This window comes from Jaculus jaculus, chromosome 11, assembly GCF_020740685.1.
Source record: "Jaculus jaculus isolate mJacJac1 chromosome 11, mJacJac1.mat.Y.cur, whole genome shotgun sequence".
NCBI lineage: Eukaryota > Metazoa > Chordata > Mammalia > Rodentia > Dipodidae > Jaculus > Jaculus jaculus.
Genome location: NC_059112.1, coordinates 66,118,305 through 66,133,448, shown reverse-complemented (window position 1 = coordinate 66,133,448; position 15,144 = coordinate 66,118,305). Strand labels below are relative to the sequence as shown.

Below are 15,144 nucleotides of genomic sequence, written 5' to 3'. Positions count from 1 at the left end.
ATGAGGTTCATCTGTGGCCAATAAAGATCCTTCTTTCAGAGGGAAAACAGGTCACTCAGTGTGACTCATGGCCTAGCTTGACAGAAAAGGGGGCTTTGATACCTTCTGGCTATCCCTGTTGAGTCTTCCAAAAATATGTCCTCTATCCCTTTGTGTATGGTCTTGCTTTGAGTTTTGTCCCATTCTGTCAGCCCTTAAATCATATACCTCAAAAAAGCCTTAATATTGAGTCAACCAATTGGTCTGCTTATCTGAATCTGTTTCTACAGAAATGTAGAGATCTGGCAATAGTGATGCCATATTATGAACCTTAAGGACAGCTGAGGTCATTAAGGTCCCTGAAGATGGCTACAATACTTTAATGTTGAAGCATTTTCATAAGATTAATTTTAATGTAACTTGTTCTAAGTTTAATGAAAGCTAAGAGTTAATAAATTGCATGTTTTTTTAAAAAGCCTTAATATTGACACATATAATGCCAACATGAAAAACTATAAAACAATATCAGTGTTATTATATTTGCCAGTGAATAGTTGGAAAGCAGGGGTCTATCCATCTAGCAGGGGCATTTCTTCCGAATTCTGAATTTTTAAAGTCATTGTGCAGGTGGGTGGGTGAATATTTTGAGGACAAGTATATTACCTGGCTCCAGAGCTCCCCTGGCACTGTTGGCAACTAAAACAGGGTTATCTAGAACTGTACCAATAGCCACTCCCAAAGCCTGTGTGCTCTGATTTGATTCCTGCTACTTGAAGAGAAAGCATGTAATTCATTCAATAAATTCAGAATTTCTATGTGAGATGGGGCAGAGGTTTGACTGCAGGACCTTTCAGGCTAGGGAAGGGATGGAGTACCTGTAGAAAACAGAAGGTGTGAGAAGCTTGTGCCTCAGGTGGTACTGATGTGCTTTGGAATTTCTGGGTGCAAGGTTGCTCTCAGTCTGGAAGCTATGAAGGTTTCATGGGTTTTTATGGGGTTTGAGCTGAGCCTTGGGTGAGAAGGAGCTAAAGAAGGTGGGTAAAGGCAGGCAAGCAGATGAATATGTGCAAATGCTTGAAGCAAGTGGCTTTTTTGTTTAGCTCAGCTTCCCACAGGAAAGCCAAACATAGTAGCTGGGGAAGCTGTATCTAAGCATCCAATACAGCCACATCTGCAAGGTGTGTTACTCCAGAGCACCTCTTTCTTGCTGATCATTAGGACACAGTGAAAAGAGGTTGGATGATGGTGCCTGACACTTCATTTTAGAATAAAGGGCTGCAATCATTCAAGGAATTATGTCAGCAGTGATAGATTTTCAACCCCTATTTGAATATCACTAGTATGTCATTTCTGGGTACAAAATGATCATGCATATACAGTAGTCTTCCTTGCCATATTCTCATCCTAGCAGAAAAAAAATACATGCACACCCTGTCATCCATCTCAAAGTGTTCACCTGGTTAGTATTCCTCTAGCACAGGGCTATCGCCTGATTGCCACTCCACTTGAGATAGTCCAGATATTTCTTTTACTCCCAGTAAGCAAGGACCTGATAAATTTAACCTGGCCAACATCAACCTGAAAAACATATGTGGCATTACAGAAAAAACACATGTGTATGAAATTGCCTGATCCCTCACCTTCTTCATCATTGGCAGCTCTTCCTGGAGGTGAGGCAGAGATGTTGCATGCCTCAGAAGTAAGGTTGAAAATGTTGTTCTTCCCAGGAAAATTACTGCTCATCTGGAAAAAGGGCCTATTGATGAGACATGAGGGGAAAGCAAATACTATGGCTATTTATTTGCTAAGTGTGAACTCTCAGGGATGAGCAGACTGAAAAAGAAAATTTAAAATTCTGCCTGGGTTTAAACTTGTAAGAAAATCAGCTTCTGCATGATTTGTTGTGGCTGCTTCATAGTTTTGTGGTACGTTCTGCTTCCATACCACAGAAACATGGCCTCCTACCAGCATGGTGTGGAAGCAAGCCCAGAGAAAAGTCTTAGAATACTTCAGTAATGTATTGGGACATGAAGGACTTAGTATACCATGCCAGAACACAATATCATTATATTGTGTTATTTGCTCAACAGATGAGGGCAACAATGACAATGATGATGACAAAGCCAATGCCAACACTGGCCAGAGGTTATGCCAAGGGTGGTGCTGAGCTCTTCCATATGTATCATTCTCATTGTATAGGAAGATCTGAGTGCAATTAATCTGTCTTCTATCTAATAGAAGAAGAAACTAATGTTTTGAGAAGTTAAGAAACTTGCCCAAGGTCACATATTTGGGAAGATCTGTTTGACATTAAATCTCATGTTATTTACTGTAGACCACTTAGCTGTAAAGGGAAACACTCTCTCTCTCTCTCTCTCTCTCTCTCTCTCTCTAATTGTTAGGATTAAGAATTTCCTTTTTATGGCTGGAGAGATGGTTCAGTGGTTTAGGCACTTGCCTTCAAAACCTAAAGGCTCAGAGTCAATTCCCTAGTACCTATGTAAAGTCAGATGCACAGAGTGACACATGCATTTGATGTTAGGGCAGGAGACTGTGGTATTCACTACTTTTCTCTCTCTCTCTCTCTCTTTGCAAATAAATAAACGAAATATTTTAAAATTATCTTTTAAGATATTGAGTAAAAATGCATAGCTTTCATGCATAAGCATATAGAATTTCCTTCTCTGAAATGGAGAAGAAGGTAAGTTAAATGAATGCTTAGAGACAACATAGGAAAGGAGTGAGGATAGTTGGAAAATCCCTGTTAGAGACTTCAGACTAAACTAGTGTTGCTGTGGTGTGGTGTGGTATGATGGAATGCATGCAACGCTGAAGCAGGTTTGCCATATACAGTTGGGCTTGTACCTGACATGGTACATGCATGGTACCCCTGAGAGTTGTGTAACATGCAACCTGTGGGGACATGTGCACTACACTTTGGAGAGTGGCTAGAGCTTTGAAAGAAGGCTTTTTTTGTTTGTTTGTTTTGATTTTTGGTTTTTTGAGGTAGGGTTTCACTCTAATCTAGGCTGGCCTGGAATTCACTCTGAATTCTCAGGGTGGCCTCGAACTCACGGTGATCCTGAGTGCTGGAATTAAAGGCGTGAGCCACCACACCCTATATAAGAAGGCTCTTTTTAAAATATTTTATTTTTATTTATCTATCTATTTATTTATTTTTAATTAAAATTTTTTTTGTTTATTTATTAATTTGAGAGCAACAGACAGAGAGAGAAAGTGGCATATAGAAAGAGAGAATGGGTGTGCCAGGACTTCCAGCCGTTGCAAACGAACTCCAGATGCATGGGCCCCCTTGTACATCTGGCTAACGTGGGTCCTGGGGAATTGAGTCTCGAACCAGGGTACTTAGGCTTCACAGGCAAGTGCTTAACTGCTAAGCCATCTCTCCAGCCCATATTTATCTATTTATTTGACAGAGAAAGATGAAGGGAGGGAGAGAGGGAGGGAGAGAGAGAGAAAGAGGGAGAGATGGAATGAATGAGAATGAATGTTTGTGCCAGGGCCTTCAGCCACTGCAAACAAACTCCAGACACATGCGCCCCTTGTGCATCTGGCTAACATGGGTCCTGGGGAATCAAACCTGGATCCTTTGTGTTTGCAGGCAAACACTTTAATTGCTAAGCCATCCCTCCAGCCCTGAAAGAAGGCTTTTTATTGGCCCAGCTGGGCCACATACATAATTTCATGAACCTTAGAGTTCATAGAACCTAAACCCATATGCTCTTCCAAGAAATGAAGATTGGCCACTGTAGCTGAATTAATCTTGGCAACTCATCTCCCTTCCAGTACATTAGCTATAAAAATTGTGTTCCTATATATACTAGTCAACAGTTTTGACAGGATAAAATTAGACACAAATTTTTTTTTTTAAATTTATTAGTTTTCTTTTCAGTAGATACAGGCAGTTTGGTACCATTATTTAGGCTCATCTGTGATCTACCCCTTCCCATTAGACCCTCCTTGTTAATGAAAATGGGTCGTGCATTGTGGAGTTAGCCCCCAGTTATTGGTATGATAAATGTCTCTGCAAATCATGACCCACATAGAGTAGATAGATACAAAAATTGCTTTTGATTTTTTGCCTTTAAAAATACAAAATTTATCTTTTATGTCCTGTTCTTTCTCTCTTTCTTCCTTTTTTTTCCACATATGTATATGTGTATGGTGTGTGCATGTTTGTATACTTGTTTATATGACTGTGGATGTACATGATGTCACATCTCTTTAAGCATTATCCGTCCATAATCACTAGATAATTGTTCATTTTCACTTAGTATTTGATTATTTTGTTTTAAATACATTAAGGTACTGATAGCATAATGCAGAAAGAGGATATATGCATCTTACTCTATCTCATAGTACTAGGAAACACACATCTAGTTTTCTATAAGTGAAATAGTGGAAAGAGGAAAATGTATTTCTCTCTTGGATGAATGAAGGTCTGATGAAGAACCCTGTTACTTTTGCCCCTAAAGTGATGAAAACAATTTCAGCTTTTTTATTACATGTCCAGGTAATATGAAATAGGATGTAGCAATGAGATCTAAAAACAGATATTAAAATGCTCTTAAAGGTGAATGGAAACAATTCAGGCCATGAAATAAGTGATCAATAATGTCCAAGAGGCAAGCTGCAATAATTATTCCTTCTGTTTTCATAAATTATTTTTCTATCAGTAAAGAAGCTTTCATGAGAAATAAAATGTCCCAGAGCAAAATTGATCATGATATTTACATGGTAGTTTTGAAATTGATTTGATAGTTATTTTTTATTATTTCTGTCCATTCCTTTAAAGGAAGAATGTATTTAATAATAATGTAGTTTGTAGCATTTTTCATGATCATCAATTACTCCTGGAACATTTGAGGTGGCTTTATGTTACAAAGTTCACTGTTTAAGACAGATTTTTACAGCTTTATTGCTCATATTTCATTATTTATAAACTTTTGGCTTGTTTTTTTTTTGCTCTTGAAATTCTAGGTTATTAATTTAATTTATGTTGCCCTTAGTGATCCATTTATCTTATCTTTGTAATCAAATGACTGGGATTTAAGCAGATATTGAGCAGAGTGTCCAAGGGAAGGAGCTTGGCTCAGGATGAGAACCTTTGTTGTTGGTCACCCTGCACCTTCCTCACTACCTCTCCGGTTGCTTGGATGCTAGGTGTGTTTATAACCTGTACTTAAAGTGGCCACCATAAGCTCACAAATTTTGTTATCAACTCTTTCTATTTTTTTCTGTTTTTTTGAATACTAACTTACTGTAACAGACCAAGATGTCTGTAATGCTATGGAGAGTCAAGGCTGGTGAAATAGGCATCTTCATAACCTAAATCGCAGACTAGAAGTTGATGCAGTTAAAGCAAAGCATGTGATGTGAAACTCTTGAGTACAATCAGAACTACAAGAAAACAACCACTATATTTTCTGTTTCCTGACCTTTTCATAGTGTGAATGATAAAGACATCTGACTTTGTTATGTTTCTGGAGGGGGAAGGCTGTTCAATTTGTCTCCATGAATGCAAGATGCAAGTGAGGTCAACAAATCTTGAAAGTTTAAAGCTGCTGCCATGATGGATAAATATCCAGTACCTCCTGAACAAATTGAAAATTATATTTTCTGGGGAATCTTGACCTAGGGGGTATCTAGCGGTCAATTGTGCTTTCCAAGACAAGCCCAGGTGAAGGTCACCACTCATGGTTAGTTGGAAGAGGCAAGAGTCATTGGTGCTTTCTCATAATGGTTGGAGGTAGTAACCACTTCAAACGTTACTGTCACAAGTGGTTAAAGTACTTACTTGTCCTGCCATGTGTGTGAACACTGCTCATTTGAAGAACTTTCTTTTTAAGTGAATGCACTTTAAACAAATTGAGGAAAACTCAAAGATAAGACCATCTCAAGAATATATTTATGAGGGTGAAAGAAAAAAATGAGGGATTCTGGGAAAAATGCAAACATATTGATAAAAACCAAAGGTAGATGGCAAATGTGATGAACTGCTGTCTACGTGGAGGTTCTAGCAGCAGAGGTGGCTGTGCCGCAATATGAGGAAGGTATTCTTTTCCTGCATGACATTGCTTGACCTTATCCTCTCCTAGATATTACTTCTTCACTCCTGGGAATCTCCTTGGTGTGAGAACTGAAGTGAAGAATAACAGAAAATGTGACCTAACAAAAACCCATAACAGAACCTCTGCTGATTGCATTAGAAGTTAAGAACTTTGATTCTTTATAGAACCTTCAGTAGAAGAGATTTTAAAAACCCTCTCCTCCAGCTCCCTGGCTTTGTAGATGAGGAAACTGAGCTCATATTAATTCTTTTCTTTAAAATTTTTGTTTATTTATTTATTTAGTTGAGAGCAACAGACAAAGAGGAAGATAGAGAGAGAGAGAAAGAATGGGCATGCCAAGGCTTCCAGCCACTGCAAACGAAGTGCACCCCCTTGTGCAACTGGCTTACTTGGGTCCTGGGGAATTGAGCCTGGAACTGGGGTCCTTAGGCTTCACAGGCAAGCGTTTAACTGCTAAGCCATCTCTCCAGTCCTCATATTAATTAATTAATTCAGTCATTCAATCACTCATTCATTAAACAAATATTGCTTTAAGTTAGGTCCTTGGAGACAAGATATGTTTGTGGTCCAACTGAGGGAAATTAGACTAGCATAGACAGATACAAAAAAGCTAATGACTAAGTGTAAATGATACCACATGCCAGGATGAAAGCACAGTGAGGAGATGGCAGGAGAACAATCTGGAATAAACTTTATGTGGATGGTTAGGAAAGGTTTCTCTGACTGGCATTTGTGTTGAGACCTAACTGATAACAATGATTAGTGGCATCCCAGCTAGATAAAGCACACACACAAAGCTCCAAGGCGGGAATGAACTCAACAACGTGAATAAAAGAAAGAAGGTCAGGGTGGCTGGGGATGTGGAGGGCAAAGAGGAGAAGGAGAGAGGTTGACAAGGAATACATAGGGAGCTTCTCTGCCATTCATAGCTCAGGTGAGAGGGAACTTATTATAAGAGACTTAAAAAAGAAAATAGGATTATGACTGCCTGCCATGAGGGCAACTTTGTGCTCTAGGGCATTAATTGACAATCCATTTATTTAGCTTCTTTTTTTATGGAGAGTGTAGTAGCAGGTGCTGATAAGTTAGAGAAAAGAGTGTATTTTACACTTTCACATTTGGGCATGAATGTGAATGTCACAGATGGAACCATGGAGTTACACTTATGTGACAAATGGAGATATGAAACATGATGGGGATAGGGAAAGGACAATAGGGCAAGAACGAGATCTGAAAAATTTGTCACGGCCTTGGTTTTGTCTTCTAGAAAAAGAGGGACTGCTTTCCCCTTCTGTCTTATCAGTCTTAGTGGCAGATCAAGAGGGAGTGTTTGTGACAGTACTTTGAAAAGACACTTTGAAAACTCATCAATGCTACACAAATGTGGCTGAGGTGGATACTGTTAGATAACTGAGGTGGGGGAGGGGACAAGATCCTAGAGCATATGACATGTGAGATACTTTCTCACTGCAGGAGTAACTTCAGCAGGGAAAGGGCTTAATTTGGAATATAGTTTTGAGGAGAAGTTTCATGGAGGGGAAGGTCTGGTAGAAGGAGAGGCAGAGCTGGTGACATTGCACCACAGTTAGGAAGCAGAGGATGAACAGGAAATAAGGCAGGCTATAAAACTTCAAGACCTGTCCCTGAGTGAGCCACTTCCTGGAGCAAGACTCCACTTCCTTAAGGTTCCATAGCCTTCCCCAATAGTGTCACCAGCTGGGGACCAGGTGTTTAAACACATGAACCTATGGAGGACCACCTAGTATGGAGAATCTTAAATGTAGGTTAAAAATGTATATTCTTTTGAAGATAATAGAGTTAATTAAGAATATTAGAAAAGGAGAAAATCATGATGAATGGAAGTTTCATTAATTAATTAGTTAATTAATTAGTTTACATTTTCATAAATTCATGGAGAATCAAGTAAAGAGTAAAACAAGAGAAAAAAAAGAATATTAAAATAATCCCAATTCCTAGGAGAAGGGTAGTACTATTGCTAGGAATCCTAAAGCTGTAAAGGGTCATGTTCATTTATTTATTTTTTAACATCTCAGTGATGGGACAGAACATTAACCAGAAGCAATTTGTGGGAAGAAAGGGTTTATTTCAGCTTACAGGCATTTTAAAATATTTATTTATTTCAGAGAGAGAGGTAGACACAGAGAGAGAGAGAAAGAGAAAGGGAGAGAGAGAGATAGTATGGGCATACCAAGTCTGTCTGCAGTTGTAAATGAACTCCAGATGCATGCACCACTTGGTGTATCTGGCTTTATGAAGGTTGTAGAGAGTTGAACCTGGGCCATCAGGCTTTGCAAGCAAATACCGTTTACTACAAAGTCATCTCTCCAGCCCTCAGCTTACAGTTTTAAGAGGGAAGATTCATCATGGCAGAGAAAACATGACAGGACTAGGTCATACCGTCTTATCAACAGAAAATAGTCTATCTACTGGGCTTACAGGTAGACTTTATTACTCCAATGCCTGCCCCTAGTGACACATTTCCTCCAGCAATGCTCCACCTCCCAAAGGCCCCACAACTTTCCCAAACTACCACTATCTAGGGACCAAGTATTCAAAAACATATAAGCCTATGGGGGAACATTTTATTTAAACCACCACAGTGAACATAGGAAGTAGTGGGTTTCACTGTAGCATGTTCATACATTTATATCCACTGCTTTCCCCCATTTGCCCTCCCCACCTCTTGCTCATTCTTTTTCTCTGTACAAATACCTAAATAGCCCTTCCTTCTGCTTCATGTCACATATATTCCATCATCTTCTGCTGTTTCCCTTCTCTTTAGACATCTTACTCTTCCTTTTATTGCTCTTATAGTCCCCTATTTGGTTTTATGTCACATATATGTATACGCACATATATGTATATATAAAATTAAATGTACATTCTGCATATGAGAGAAAATGTGATATTTATTTTTCTGGTTTAGCTTATTTCACTTAACATAATGACGTATATTTCCATCTATTTTCTTGCAAATTTCATTCTTCTTCATGGTTGGGTAAATTTTCATTGTGTCCCTTTTCAATATCCTTGCCAACATTTACTGTTGTTTGTTTTTCTTGATGATTAGTATTTTGACTGGGGTGAAATGAGATCTCAATGTAGTAGTTTTGCTAGTCCCTCATGGAGCAACCATGCTGAATACCCTTTTGAATATTTATTAGTCTCTTATAGTTTTTTTCTTTGAGAATTCTCTGCTCAATTCATTAGTACATTTATTAATTAGATGATACTTAATTTCATGATAAATATTTGCTTCCATTCTGTAGGCTGTCTCTTCACTCTGATGCTTGGTTCTTTTGCTGTGCAGAAACATTTCAATTTTTTTAAATCCTGTTCATCAATTCCTTATTTCCTTTGCTATTGGAGTCCTTATCAGAAAATCATTGCCTGTGCCTATATCTTGAAGCATTTTGTTTTATTTATTTATTTGAGAAAGAGAGAAAGACGTAGATAGAGAATGGGGCTACCAGGGCCTCCAACCACTACATACAAACTCCAAATGCATATGTCACTCTATACATGGGCATTATGTGGGCACTGGGGAATCAATTTCAGGTTCTTAGGCTTTGCAGGCAAGCACCTTAACTGTTGAATCATCTCTCCAGTCCTCTTGAACTATTTTGACAATGTTCTCCTCTAGCATATATTAAGGTCTTTGAACCCTTTGAAATGATAAGCACAAGGTGAAAGATATGAATGTAATTTCATTCTTTTGCATGTAGATATATCTATAATATATATTTCTAATTGATTTGTTTTAGACACATTCACCAAAGATTAGACGACTGTAGCTGTGTTGATTTATTTGTAAATCCTCTGTTCTAGTCCAGTGATCTATATTTGTGCCAGTTCCATGCCATTTTTGTTAGGATGGCTCTGTATATACTTTGAGATTAAGAACTGTGATATCTTCAGCATTGCTCATACTGACTAGGGTTCCTTTGGCTATTTGAGGGATCTTTTATGCTTTTACATGAAATTTTGCATTGCTTTTAAATAATTCTGTGGAAACTACCATTGGAATTGTGATGGGCATGGCATTGTATCTGTATATCACTTTAGGTAATGTAGCCATTTTCACAATATCAGTTCTGCAAATTCAATAGAATATGAGTTTGTTTTATCTTCTAATGTCTTCTTCAGTTGGTTTCTTTAGTTTTTTTTTAAAGTTTTCATTGAAGCTCTCTTTTTCCTTTTGTTTTTTTGAGGTAGGGTCTCTCTCTTCTGCCTTTTATTTTTATCTCCATGCTTAAATTTATTCCTGGGATTTTTTGTGCATGTGTATGTGGTGTGTGTGTGTGTGTGTGTGTGTGTGTGTGTGTGTGCGTGTGTGTGCACATATATAGAAGCCAGTAATTGGTTTTGAGTGTCCTCCTCTATCTCTTGCTCTCTACTTTATTTTCCAAGGCAGGGTCTCTCACTTTAACATGGAGCTTATCAATTAGGCTAGTGTGCTTCGGCTGGTGCATTTATCCAGCTCTTCCAGGGGATCCCTGCCTTTGTCTCCTGGGCACTGAGACTATAGGCAAACAACTACTGCCTAGAGTTTATAAGGGTGTTGGGGATCCAACACAGTTTTAGATTTTACTGACTAAACCATCTCCTCAGCCCATCTCATTCCTTTTTCTTTTCCTTTTTTTTTTTTTTTTTTTGAATCAAGGTCTTATTTTATATAGTCCCAGACTGACCTGAAATCCCTATATATCTGAATAACTTGAAGTTCTGATCCTCCTGTGTCCATCTTTCAAGTGCTAGGATTATAGGTGCTTTATGCAGCTTTGTGGTTGTTGTTGTTGTTTAGTTTTTCAAGGTAAGGTCTTGCTGTAGCCCGGGCTGACCTAGAATTCACTCTGCATTCTCAGGCTGGCCTCAAACTCACAGTGATCCCCCTTTCTCTTCCTCTGGAGTGTTGGGATTAAAGATGTGTGCCACTATGCTTTTATGCAGCTTTTTGCGTACTAGTGATCCAACTCAGGGCTTTGTACCTACCCAGCAGGCACTCTACCCACTTAACCACATCCCCAGCCAACCTCTTAGGTATTTTTTAAAACTTTTTTTAGTATTTTATTTTATTTATTATTATTAGAGAGAGAGAGGAGCCAGATAGATAGATGAGAGAGAGAGAGAAAGAGAAAGAGAGAGAGAGAGAGCGCAAACGGGCATGCCAGGACATCTAGCCACTTCAAATGAACTCCAGACACATGTGTCACCTTGTGCGTCTGGCTTATGTGGGTACTGGGCAATCAAACCTGGGATCTTAGGCTTTGTAGGCAAGCACCTTAATTGTTAAGCCATGTCTCCAGCCTGGTATTTTTTTTTGGGGGGGGGGTCTACTGTTACTAGGATATTTCCCTGTGATTTCTTTTGTGACAAATTTATTATTGATGTACAGAAAAGAAACTGATTTCTATATGTTGATTTTTGTGTCCTGATATTTTACTGAATGTGTGTCATGCTTAAAACTTTTCTGGTGGGATGATTTTTTTTTCCTGTTAATACTTTTATGCAGTTAACCATACCAACAAGAGTCAAATGTCAAATTTTCTAAATATCATGTATTTTGGTAGATTTTGGAATCTCTTAAGTATAATATTATTTTGCCTATAAATAGGGATAACTTGACTCATTCCTTTCCTATTTGCATCCCTTAAATTTCTGTGTCTTAGTGAAGTTTTGGGTATTATGCTAATTAAGTGTGAACAGAGTGGGAACACTTGTCTCATTCCTGACTTGAGAGAAAATGTTTTCAGTGTCCCCCTATTTAGTATGGTGTTGTAGGTTTGTCATATATGGTGTTTACTTTGCTGAGGTATGTTTCTTCTAGTCCTACTTTTTAGGACTTTTATCATGAAAGGGTGTGGAACTTTGTCAAAGGCCTTTCTGTATGGATTCAGACAAGCATATGGTTTCTGTCCTTGAATCTATTTATGTGCTGAATTATACTTCTTGATTTGCTTATGTTGAACCAACCTTGCATCTTTGGAATGAAACCAAGTTGGTCATGGTGCATGATATTCTTAACATGTTCTTGAATTCAGTTTGCAAAATTTTTATTGGGAATGTTTCTGTGTGTGGTATTCAGGGAAATTGTTGTACATTGTTTCCTTTTTTTGTTCCATTATATTCTTGTCTGGTTTTAACATTAGGATAATTTTGGCTTTATAAAACGATTTTGACAGTATTCCTTCCCTTTATATTTAGTGGAACAATTTGAGGAGCATTAGTGCTAGCACTTCTTAAATATTTGGTAGAATTCATTAGTGAATTCATCTGGTCCTGGGCTTTTCTTTGTTGAGAGACATTGTATTACTGCTTTAATCTCATTGCTTATTTTGACCCCATATAAGTTGCTCATGTACTCTTGGTAGCTCCTGTGTGCCTAGGAATTTATCTATTTCCTTTTTTTTTTTTTTTTTAGATTTTTGGAATCTTTTCAAAGAAGTCTCTAATGATCCTCTGAATTTTAATGGAAGTGGTTGTACTGTCCCCTCCCCCTTTTCATTTCCTTTTATATATGTTTTTTATTTATTTGAGAGAGAGAGAGAGATGGTGGGAGGAGGATGATGAGTGTGCCAGGGCCTCCAGTCACTGCAAATGAACTCCAAATGCATGTGCCAATTTGTTCACCTGGCTTATGTGGGGTCCCAAGGAATTGAACCTGAGTCCTTTGTTGCAGGCAAGCAACTTAACTGCTAAGCCACCTCTCTAGCCCTCCCATTTACATCATTTATAATTGTACTAATATGGGTCTTCTCTTTTTGTTTTTCATGAGTTTGGCAAGAGGTGTTAATCATGTTTAACAAAAACAAATCTATTTGATTAATTATATTTTATTTCCTTATTTATTATTTTTGCATATGTGCATGTGTGTTTGTATGTGTGTGCTCATATGTACACCTGTGTGTGTGTGTGTGTGTGTGTGTGTGTGTGTGTGTGTGTGTAGGGCAAATGAGAATATTGGATGTTTTTATCAGGAATATCATTCACTATCATTCAACTCTTTTTTTTTTTTTTCCAGGTAAGGCTTGATTAAGCCCACGCTGATCTGGAATTCTCAGTAGTACTTAGAGTACTGAGTAGCCTGGCAGTCTCAGGCTGGCCTTAAACTTACGGTGATCGATCATCCTACCTTTGCCTCCTAAGTGGGATTAAAAGGTGCACCCATCTCTTTCAGTAACAGGGTGTTTCAGTGGTTTTGAAGTTCACTGATTAGGCCCATGACTCCTAGTGCTCCTATCTATCACCCAAATACTGGGATTAAAGTTGCATACTGCCACATCTGGAATTTATTTTGTTTTGTTTTTGATTTTCAAGGTAGTGTCTCACTCTGGTCCAGGCTGACTTGGAATTAACTATGTAGCCTCAGGGTGGCCTCAATCTCATGGCGATCCTCCTACCTCTGCCTCCCGAGTGCTGGGATTAAAGGTGTGCACCACCATGCCATTCTCTACATCTGGAATTTTTATTTATTTATTTGAGAGCAACAGAGAGAGAGAGAGAAAGAGGGAGAGAGAGAGAGAGAGAGGGAGAATGGGCACACCAGGGCCTCCAGCCACTGCAAACAAACTCCAGACGTGTGTGTGTGCCACCTTGTGCATCTGGCTAAAGTGGATCCTGGGGGATCAAGCCTCAAACCAGGGTCCTTAGGCTTCACAGGCAAGGGCTTAACTGCTAAGCCCACATCTGGAATTTTTAAGTGGGAACTTGCATTTGAAATCAGGGCCTCATTCTTGCTTGGCAAAACTTTACCAACTGAATTATTTTCCCAGGCCCTAGATTAATTCTTGCTTGGTTTTCTGGGCCTGGGTTACCTCACATAGTGTGTTTCTTGAGGACAACAGACAGCTGGGTCTGCAACGGGGTGCTAGGGGTTCAGGAAAGTCCTTGAATCCCAAGCCCTAAGTTTGTATCAATTTTAAACAGAGAATTGAGTAAAATAAGACTGAGAAGGATAATTATTAAATTATTATACTTATTGAGGGAAGTACAGAACCAAGGAGAGGAGAATGAACATGCCCACATAGCTGGAGAGCCCATGTGGTGGGCCTGGAAAAACCATAGAGAGGACAGAAAAGAGAGTTCAAAGAGCTCCTGTCATGTGAAGAAAGAGCCCCTGTGGAAAGTAAGAGTTAGGGGGCTTTTCCTTCAGCTCATGGGAAACCAGCAGCTGGAAGTTCCTGAGCCTGAGTTTCAGGCAGCTCAGAGAAGTCTTGCCCTCCCCTTGAAAACATATTTATAACCATATGGTGGTGGGACCTACCTTCCAATTCAGGTGAACCAAAGTGCATTGGCAATTGTCACAGGAAGAGGCTAGCTATGATGCGATGTTCTAGGGGCTGAACTTGACCAACCACAATGTCACGATTAGGAAAGGGGACCTCTCTCCCAGGAGGGACCCGTGTAGTTTGTGGAAAAATAGGTCTCCTTTATGCAACAGATAAGAATTCAGATCATCCTTTGATCTCCAGCAAGTGCAGACTGAAAGGAGAGGCCCAAAGATGTTCTTGTTTCTTACTTTCAGGGGCCTAGTCACCCTAAGTGCCTAAAAGAACTACCTGACTTCCTCTCAGGTCTTTGCTACTTTTCTGTGTATACATGTAGAAGGTGCATGTGTATATGTGTGATCATGCATGTATGTGTGTTTGTGACCATACATGTGTGTACATGTGCATATATGTGTTTGTATGTGTGTGACCACATGTGTGTACATGTGTGTATATGTTTGTATGTATATGCATGTGCATGTAGAGGCCAGAGGTTGATGTCATGTGTCTTCTTCAATATTCTGACCTTATTTTTTTTAAACAAGGTTACTCACTGAACTTGGAGCTCACTCATTTGGCTAGACTAGCTAGCCAACAAGTCCCAAGCATGCTCTGTCTCTGTCTCCTCAGTGACAGGATTGAAAATATGTGCTGCCCCACCTGCCTTTTATACCAGGGATCAAAACACAGGTCCATATGCTTACACAACAAACGCTTTCACAACTGCCTTATCTCCCCAGTCCCCTGGATCTTTTTGTTAATTAAGAAAATTTTATTTTCTTACT

General features: G+C 39.0%; 1 non-coding gene across 1 annotated transcript; it reads left to right on the top strand.

Moving 5' to 3' along the window:
- The first annotated feature begins 227 nt into the window (after positions 1–227).
- On the top strand, positions 228–356 carry LOC123453460. The gene has a single exon (XR_006632841.1). It is a non-coding gene; the product is annotated as a small nucleolar RNA SNORA33 (small nucleolar RNA).
- Positions 357–15,144: the final 14,788 nt, after the last annotated feature.